This window comes from Hibiscus syriacus, unplaced genomic scaffold (genome assembly GCF_006381635.1).
Source record: "Hibiscus syriacus cultivar Baekdansim isolate YM2019G1 unplaced genomic scaffold, ASM638163v2 tig00005406_pilon, whole genome shotgun sequence".
Classification (NCBI taxonomy): Eukaryota; Viridiplantae; Streptophyta; class Magnoliopsida; order Malvales; family Malvaceae; genus Hibiscus; species Hibiscus syriacus.
The window spans coordinates 3,687,211-3,697,980 of record NW_024062056.1 but is presented as its reverse complement, the minus strand read 5'-3'; positions in this window follow the sequence as shown (position 1 = coordinate 3,697,980).

Sequence of the window (10,770 nt, the reverse complement as noted above, 5' to 3'; positions counted from 1 at the left end):
GATGTTTTGGTCAACTATAACTCGTAATGCATCATGCCTCTATCTATTCATCGGTAACCCTAGCATGAAATCCATAGTAACTCAATCCAACTTCCAGTGCAATATTTGAATCAATTGGAGTAACCCCAATAGAACTTGATGTTTAACTTTAACTTGTTAATATACTATGCACTTTGTAGCGAACTTAGATACTTCCCTTTTCATACCCAGTCACCAATACAACGGTCAAAGCTCTTCATACATCTTGTTACTATCAGATGAATTGAGAGCGAACTATAATTTTCTTCATGGAGTATCCTACTACGCAACTAATCGACAACTAGTATACACAAATGACCTCAAAAGTAAAGTATCCCTCCCTCGATACCTCAAAAATTGAGGCATCGCCTCAGTAGACTTGCTTCATACGAGCCCTTAAGCGATTGTCTAAACTCTGTATGCTCTTACCATTGCTTACAAAATTAGGTTCTACAAGAAGTTCAGCCAATAACCCACCATCACTAGACAAACTCAAGCATGCTAATAAGGTTCACAACTTTGACTTCAACTTTCTACTCAAAGCATTAACAACAACTTTCTCTTTTTCAGGGTGATAGTCGATTATGTAGTCAACTTAAGGCTCTTGTGGTCGGTAAGGATGTGACACTTCTCACCAAACAAGTAATGCCTCCAAATTTTAAGTGGAAACTAAGGCTGTGAGTTCTAAATCATAGGTGAGATAATTTCACTGGTGTGGCTTAAGTTGAAGGAATGTATAAGCTAACACTTTCCCTTATTGTATAAGGACGCACATAAGACCATTCAAGGAGACATCGTTATAGATGACAAACGAGTTATTTGGATCAGGTTTAGGTAAGGTCATTCCGGGTCTAGAATATATTTGGTTTAATTTTCTCCCATTCATATTAGGCCTAGTTCGAATTTAGTTCAGGTGTTTGGTAAATTGGGTAGGGTCGGGTTAATTTTGGGTGAGTCAATTTTTAGGTCGGGTAACTATTAGATAAATTGTTTTTTGTTCGAATCAATATCAAATCGATTTATTTTATTTGGTCGGGTTAATATCGAATTGATTATATTTCAGATCAGGTCAATATCGGATCAGTTGATTTTTGGATCGGGTAAATGTCAAATCGATTAATTTTTTATTTAGGTAAACCTTTGGATTAAGTCAATTCAGATTGAATTAGTTACGATTCTAATTAAGTATATATAGAATTATTGATATATTCTTGTAAAAATATTTCTTGTTTATTAATATTTTCATTTAGGCTTAATTCGGTTATAAGTCTAATAAAGTATATATAGATTTTCAGTTATGATTGCTTTCGATTCAGATTAATTTCAGATCAGGTTAAATTCGATTTGCGTTTCTTTTTAATTTAGGTTAAAATTAGTTTGGGTTGTTTCGATTCATATTATTTTCAATTTGGGTTAATTTCAGTTCTGATTGTTTTTTTATTCGATTTAAATTGGATATGTGTCCATATTAGGTCAGCTAAATTTTGGATTGAGTATGGTTTGATTTTTGGATCAAATTTGATCATCATGTTTGGGTTAATATCAGGTATTTGGTCAGGTTAATCGGTTTGGGTAATCATGTTTGGGTCAATTTTGATAGGTCTAGGCATCGTTAAACAATGTGAACTCTTTTCCTGATTTAGGTTGGGTTAAAAAGGGGGCTTGGGTCAAGTTGGTTTTCAATTGTTCAAATCTTTTCTATCACTTCTCGTCCCACACAAATAGAACTCCCTTATTAAAGTTGTTTAGTCATTAGGGCAGCTATCATCGAGAAACCCTTTACAAATCGATTCTAGTAACCGACAAGACCCAAAAAGCTACACACTTTGGTCACATTCTTCAGCGGTTCCCACTCTAATAAGGCTTGAATCTTCTAGGGATCAACTCGGATACCATCTTCTACTACAACATGACCCATAAATGAAACCTTAGACAACCAAAATTCACACTACCCAAACTTGACGAATAACTGATGATCTCGAAGGGTCTGAAGAACTATACGAAGATATTTTTCATGATCTTCCTTAGATCACAAGTACACAAGGATGTCATTTATGAATACCACCATAAACTATTCTAAGTGTGGGTGGAAAACATGTTTCATTAAATCCATGAATGCCATTGGGGCATTGGTGAGTCCAAACGGTATCACCTAGTGATACCTAATCTTAAACACCATCTTCACTATATCGACATCATTGACCTTCAATTTTTAGTACCTTGAACTCAAATCTATCTTGGAAAAGACACACACTCCCTTAAGCAAGACAAAGAGGTCATCTATCATAGGGAGTCTATTCTTGATAGTTAACTTGTTAAACTAATGGTAGTCAATAGAAAATCTTATCGAACCATCCTTTTTCTTCACAAAAAGGACGAGCGCTCTCCAAGGAGAAATGCTTGGTTAGATGAAATCCTTCTCCAAAAACTCTTGGATTTGGAATTTTAACTCATTGTGCTCTGTCGATGCCATACGATAGGGAGTAATGGATACCAGAATAGAACTCAACAATACCTCAATGCTAAATTCTAACTCTCAGTCTGGTGGAAATCCCAATAATTCTTTTGGAAACACGTCAGGGTAGTCTTAAACGGTACGAATATCATTTATCACAGGAACGAAAATCCAAGCATTGATTATATAACCCAAACAGGCTTCGCAACCCCAATCGATCATCCTTTATGCCTTTACTACTGAAATGATCCTTGAACATCCAAACTTCTCACCAAACATAACCACTTTGGTTCTATCATCTTTCTTGAGCTTGAGTTTTCTAGCCTTACGCCTCAAGCTAGCATCGTGCTCGAAAGTAAATCCATGCCCAAGATCAAATCGAACTCTCTAAATAGTAACTTCATTAGATTGGATGGGAAAATTTGTCCTTGAATTTCTATTGGACATCAACGGTAGATCTTGTCGAACAAAATGTCTGACCCTAGAGGACTAGACACTCTGACTCCTATCTCTAATTTCTCTACTAGAAAGTTTCTTTCTTAGACTAAGTTATAAAATATGTAGAATTATGTGGATCTTGGGTTTACTAATGTTGTAACCATAATGGAAAACATAATAAAAGTATCTCAGATTACTTTAACTACATCATGATCTTGGGCTTAGATGACATACTGGCGTGAGGCTACCCGAGGCTCTAAACCGATTACAGATCTAGCAATGTCTTTACTGTTCTATCTGGAAACAAAACTCCCTCCTATTGAGGGTCCCTAACCTCTTTGAATAGATTAAACTAACCTCTAAGTCGAGGTTGGTATCACATTCTATAAGTATGGGCAATCCTAGACAAAATGGTCTAGCGAGACACATCCAAAAATACCCTATAGTCCTGAAATAGCATGCTTCAAAGTGTCTTTTCCCACAAGTCTGAAAAGTTGGGTATGATGTCCTCACACATCTAGTGTCACTTGCCACTTGGTCTCCTACGGAGCCCTGATCTACCCTTATGATTTGTGCTTTAAGTCGGCCTTTGAGATTAGCTAGTTAGGGTCTTCCATGAACCCTACGAATCTTTGGCCCTCTTGGTTGATTCCAACGTGGGTCTCAAGGAATCTGTCATCCTCTGACTCTACCTTGATGCAGTAAATGAAGATCTGGACTTAATCCTTAAAACCCTCTCAATCTCCTTCACTTGAAAGATCAACTCGGCAAATATCCTAGATGGTTCAGTAGCCAAGTGGGTGAAAATGACGAAATAGAGGGTCTCCCTCAACCTCATGTAGAGATGGTACTCGAGTGCCACCAACTCCAACGCATAGCAAAGAAACTCTATCTTATACTCCAATACGGATATATCTTATTTGGTCATATGAAGGAACTGATCTCTCAAGTCATCGATGTGTGTCTCCCCAATGTACTTCTGTCGAAACTCAGACATGAAGTGCTCCCAGGTCGAACTCTCAGGCTCCATGACCAACTCAATGGTCTCCTGCCAATCTATGGTGTCACCTTTCAGCAGGATGGTGACACACTCCAAATTACCCTTGGGGGCCAAGTGTAACTATCTGAGTGTATAAAGCGTCTCTCTAAGCCACTAATATGAAGTGATAGGGTTTTCATCCCTAGAGCTAAGAATATTAGTCATCTTGTATCAGCGAAGTCTTTTGACTAGGGACTCATAGGGTGCTCTACTAAAGGGTTAGCGGTATGGCTGGGGTGGGTTATACAATTGCAGATCTAGCTATAACCCTCACTATATATCTCAAATATGTAGTAAAATGCTTAAAAAATGTCGCCTCGTTGACTCTAACATCTCTTGAATCCTCAAACTTATAGTCTTGGATGTACTCATCAGTGGCGTCGCCTGTTTAGGATGTACAACTCTCCTCTCTACCCTCGTGACTAGGAGTCATGCTATTGTCCATACTTTTTCTCTAAAATTATCAAGGAAAAGAGGAGTTATTATCAATATTCCAAACACAAAAGTACTCTCAATTCTCTAGGGGCATGTACACATATAGACCTTTATTAACTCTAATCGGCGGATCCTAGGAATGACTAAACCTGACATTCTGATACCACTAAATATAACTTTCTAATCCACTACGATTTGAAGATTGGAGGGTTAGTACGCTACATAGGAACAATGAAGTGGCTAACCCAAAATTTTTTCTTTTAAAACAATTATAAAAACTAATTTAAGAGCATCCATCATAACAATAAAATAAATAATAGTGTTTAAGTTTAAAAATTGAGAGCCCCCAAAATACATCCAACCTGATTTAAAAGAGAAATTCAAAATACAATTACGACTCGAATACAAAAGGTTCATATACAATACATGCCCTTAAAAATATACTCAAGACGTACTCAAAAGATTATGTTGATTTGGAATGTGGACTGGATGATAAGCTCATAGAACGCTCCTCATAAAAACTTATACAAGGAAATAAATTCTGAACGTTGAGCTCACAAGCTTAGTGCTACACTAATAACCAAACGTTAATATATGCTTCCATTATATGATCATACTTGTAACATAAATATTTTCATACTAGAATGCATAATTAAACACACATACAAAGGTGGACATTATTGTGTGGTTGGAGGGTTTCACTATATCTTAGAGACACAAACCCCTCTATTCTACGTAAGGTGAGATCTAAAATTTCTACATAAATATTATTCACCCAACCAACCTACTCCATAAGAGTACATGATGCATTTACGCCTAGTCAGTAAAGAAAAGCCTTGTGCATTAATTAAGACTTGTTCGAACATTCTACCACGCAAACGTTTACCTAGCTACTATAGTAACATGGGTGTCCTGATTATTTCATGTGCATCATACAAGGCTAGTTTTATGATTTCCTTATTTATATAATTTATAGATGTAATTATAGTCCTTAGTGTTGTTCTCACTTGAAATCTTATTTATGGAGTTTATATTTACTTTAATCCCTGATAACTCCGTAAAAAGACTATTTTTAAGGCCTTTTTAACTTAAGTTATTGTTTATTTAAGGGTATATATAGGTCATTTTATATGTATGTAGCTGCATATAATTGCATTTTTTGTGGTTGTGTTATTTTATTTTATTAAGGTGCTATATGAAGAGGAAGGTGTGGTTTTTAGCATGTGCATGAAAGAACAAGCAAAATAGGCAGGCTGTGAAGTAATGCCACGGCATCACACGTTGCTGAAGCAGATTAAAATGCCTCGACATTTCTGGCACAGAAAACGACAAAAATATATAGCTGTACGTGGACAGTTGGCTCTGCACGTGAAATGATGGCTGTAACAACCTGCTAGGGGACCATTGACACCTGGAGGATAAGGTTCATGCACAACATGTGATTCTAAGGGTATGAGGGGTATTTTGTACCCAACAATATCCTAACAACCTCATCATTACCCCTAGATATTTTTTATATATTACACCTCACAAGAGAGAGAGTGGGTGGACGAAAGGAGACGCATATTGTAGCAGAAAAATCAGATTTTTATTTTCCCTTTTCCTTTCTTCTTCCTTGGGTTTTCCTCCATTGATAAAGCTTCAAGGAGTGGCGAGCTAGGCGTCGAGAGGAGCTAGCGAGCTAAAGTGGTTCGTGGTGGCCGAGGAGACCTCCGGTGGCATGCGTCGAAGGCTCTTTCTCACTTGCCTTTGCTGTTATTTTATTTATTTTATTTGTGGGTTGTTGGAACGAATATTTTGTGGATTTTTCTATGGATATTTCAAACCCCACCATGAACTAACTTATTTGGTTGTGGTTGGTTTAATGGATGTTTTAACTTTATTATAATGGTATATTTAAGTTTATTTTGGTTCTTTATTTGCTTTGCTTATGAATGCTTCACCATCTAGGCTTGTAAAAGGCATGGAAATGTCAATTTCTTAGATGAAGGTTAGGTGCTCAGAAGAATCCTAAGCTAAAAATATTTGTAAGTATTCGGAAGAAACGCAAGACAAGATCCTCATAAGCAATGTGTTATAGTATTTTCAAGGGGCTTTGAACTAGCCTAGGAATATTATAACATAATCCTTTAGATCTCGGAAGAGACTAGGATAGGATTTCAATGACTAAAAAGGGTGTCTTTATCAATAGGGTAGGCTGTCCAACATCGTTGAGTGAGAGTAGATGCCTTGACATCCTATTCTGTTAGGTTCCTGTTAGAATATTTTAGGAAAGCTCTGTCGAGTAAGTAAAGACCAGATAGCTTAAATCTGCCTGAGAGATCAGTTTAGGATTCTTAGATCAATCCCTACCATTCATTCCATTGAAAGCTTGTCACGTGAGGATTATCTTCTTTTCATTTTATTTATCTTTTATTTATTTTTTTTACCATTTTTCATTGTCTTGATATTTCATCATTTTCAACACTAAACATCTATTCTTGCCACTGCATTTCCATTTGCTACACCATCACACCATCAATTCACATTCACCAACATACACATATCCATTGTCGTGACATTTGTATATATCAAGACTAACTATACTTTGATAGAATAGTGCATAAACTTTACTCAATATCCTTCCAATCCCTGTGGAGGCGATACTCACTCATCACTTTATTACTTGAGCGATTTTGTATACTTGTACATTATTTGCGTATATTTTATAGTACTCACAACACGCAAACAAGTTTTTGGCGCCGCTGCCGGGGATTGGCAATTGATGATGTTGAGTTTAGTTGTTGCACCGTTTTATTTATTTTATTTGTACATAGTTACTTGTTTTTATGTTTACCTTTTTCAGGTGTTACGTTGTCGCATGACACGTAAAAGACCCAAAGAACCATAATTTCATATAGAACCTGAGGCTCATGTTGTTCAAAATCAAGTGAAGAAATGCTACGACAATTCCAAATGCTAGGAATGCTGCTCGACCACAAACTATTATAGATTACTTAGATCCCACCTTGGATGACCTAAAACCTGCTATTATAGCTCCCAAGATTCAACAAACCCAATTCGAGCTCAAACCGGTTATGTTCGACATGTTGGACTTGATTGGAAAGTTTGGTGGTGCTCCTCATGAGGATGCAAGGCATCATGTTCGAGAATTTTTAGAGGTCTGTGACTCCTTTCGACAATAAGGTGTGAATGAAGATGTGTTGAAATTGAAGTTATTTCCATATTCTTTGAAAGATGATGCCAGGGCATGACTCAATGGATTACCTTCCGGCTCGATACGGTCTTGGGCATAATCAAGGGACAACATCTTCACTTAATACAAGTTCTCTAGAGGCCACTATGCAAGACTTTATGGCAACTACAAAGGCTCTATTACAAGATCACGATGCATCTATTAAGAGTCAAGAAGAATTATTACAAAGTCAAGGGGCATGGTTGCAAAGTCATAGCTTGTCTTTGAGAGCTTTGGAAATGCAAGTGGATCAAATTGCCACGGCATTACAAGAATACCAACCAGACAGATTGCCTAGTGATACTGAAGTCACTAAGGCTAAAGGCAGTGAGCAATTTAGTACATTCACCTCATAGAGTGGAACCTATATCTATAAAGATGCTAAGTTTAGGGGGGGACACTCGAAGAACCTAGCTATGAGATTGTGCATGAAGAGTCTCAATTGCAAGAGGACTTACATTCGCTGGAGAACAAAGCTGGAAGTTCAATGAGTAAACCTAATGATGGCAAGCAAAATAATGCCACGGTAAAATAAAAACCCCCACTAGCAGAAGTTGATGACTAAAGGGAAGCTGCGGAATTATGCCACGACAATTTTGTAGGCACTTGTGAGTACTTGAAGCTCGATGAAGAAGACAAAGATGAGCTTAAGGATATTTCAAAAGAGGCGGGTCAATCTAGCTTACTCATAGCTAGACCAGGTACGAAATCTGAACCTGTGGATTTCATTGAATTTACTCAGCCCTAATTAGTTGCCCATTTTTCTATGCTAGAAATTGTTAAAGTACTAAGGAATAAAATGGAGAAACAATTCCCTGATGAGAAATTATTATTTGCCACGGCATTGTCGTGGTACGCTGACATTATCAATTTTCTTGTTAGTGGTGTTTTGCTTCCGTATTTGAATAGCCAGGGCAAGAACAGATTGATGCAGGATGATGACCCTGAACGACTTTGTTGCCCAAGCAATTAAAAAATGCCACTACAACGGGGAGAGAAAAGAGAGGACTACTGCAAAGGTCCTACAAATCGGGTTCTATCGACTTACACTGAAGGTGGCGCTGTTATATATGTGGAGCATTTTGGTCTACACTGGTGCTCCAATCGAACGCAACAAAAATGCCATGACAATTCCTGATGTTTTGGAGTTTGCATCCCTTGAACCCTTTTTAATTTATGTTTTAGAAGTTTTGTTTTTTATTGAGTGTTTGTTTGTTTGTTTTTCTTTGTTTTATTTCTTTATTTTTAATATTAGTTCTTTTTAGGATGAAGGGTGTTCTGGAGGATTATTATGATGAAATCTCACGAGGGAACTTCATAGGCTGCTGCAAACCAATATGCCACGACAAAGCTAGATGCAATTGAGGCTCTAACAAGACGCAGTCGTTGCACCTGTTCACAAGGAGATACTCCCACATTGGTCTTATAATCTTCTGATCATCCTGGACAAGATCTTGCCATCATTTTAGGATGCCATGACATTTGCAAATGTCACTCAGCAAGACAGTACACCCAAGTCAGAGGATGCTAACCCAGTCAACATGGACTAGATGACGTCTGAAGTCATCTGTTGGGCGTATGGAGACCTCAACATCTAAGAACACTAAAGGCCCTAGCACACCACCTACTGAACCCAGTTCTGATCCTGACAAAAGCCCTACATCACTGAGAAAGTGCACCAGATACAATATTACTAGCACTGCCAGCGTGACTCTACCACCATCTTAGGAAAACAAGGTACCTTGCATCGCATCGCATCGCATGTAGTCTAGTTTTAACTTAGTTTTTATTCAACATTAAGGATAATGCTTCTCTTAAGTTTGGGGGAGGTAGTGTTCTTTGTAGAACATGTGCATGATAATATTAACATAATGTTGTGCCATGGCATCAGTAAATGGTAGGACAGTTAGATGAAATGTTTTGGTGATACCTAATGAAGATAAACTTTTTAGGCTAGAAATTGAATGTAAATGACTATTAAGAATGATAGAACTGACTCTTGGGCTTGATTCTTTGTGAATTATTCTTACACGATTTGTATGTTTTCTATACTTAAAGAACTTAGGAAGTTTTTATGAAAGAACTCTGGTTAGCCTTGGCATTAAAATATGGTATTATGCTTAAATGATAAATCACTGTTTAAGAACTCCCTTATCTCTGAATTTTGGTTAATCGTGAATAAATGCTTCGGCATAGCTGTAGAGGGACACTCCTCTTTGCCGTGGCTTTGCCTGGAAATCTCTTTAATAAATGGCAGCCACGTGCATACGAGTGAATGAAAGTAGTCACAGGATGACTCTGCCTGACTAGCTTGGGGGTGGAAGGTATGCTCCCTTTCACCTAGAGTGTGGGATGGTAGGTGTGATGAGCTGCCTCCCTTCATAGCAGCGTAAAAAAGTGAAAAAAAAAGAAGAAAAAAATGTGTACTAAATGAAAAGGGAGTATAAATGTGCTTAATGAATGAGTAAATGTTGTGGCGAAACTAGGGAACTCAATTAGAAATTGCCTAAATTCGTTAAGTATAGATTAGATACAATCACACACACACACAACCATAAAGAATCTTGATCTAGGGAAAAGTACTTGAATTCTTGATATGTCTAGCATGTTGAAGCCAATTATTATGAGGTTTGAAATTCAATTATTGTCTTGTTGTCCTATTGTTGAAATTACCATGACATTTTGATTATGTTAATTGTTATCTATTGCTTGAGGACAAGTAATAGCTTAAGTTTGGGGGTGTGATAACTCTGTAAAAACACTATTTTTAAGGCCTTTTCAACTTAAGTTATTGTTTGTTTAAGGGTACATATAGGTCATTTTATATGTATGTAGCTGCATATAATTGCATTTTTGGTGGTTGTGTTATTTTATTTTTTTTAAGGTGCTATTGAAGAGGAAGGTGTGGTTTTTAGCATGTGCAGGAAATAACAAGCAAAATAGGTGAGCTGGGAAGTAATGTCGCAGCATCACACATTGCTGAAGCAGATTGAAATGCCTCGGCATTTCTGGCATAGAAAACGACAAAAATATACAGCTGTACGTGGACAGCTGGCTCTGCACGTGAAATGATGGCTATAACAGCCTACTAGGGGACCACTGACACCTGGAGGATAAGGTTCATGCACAACATGTGATTCTAGGGGTATG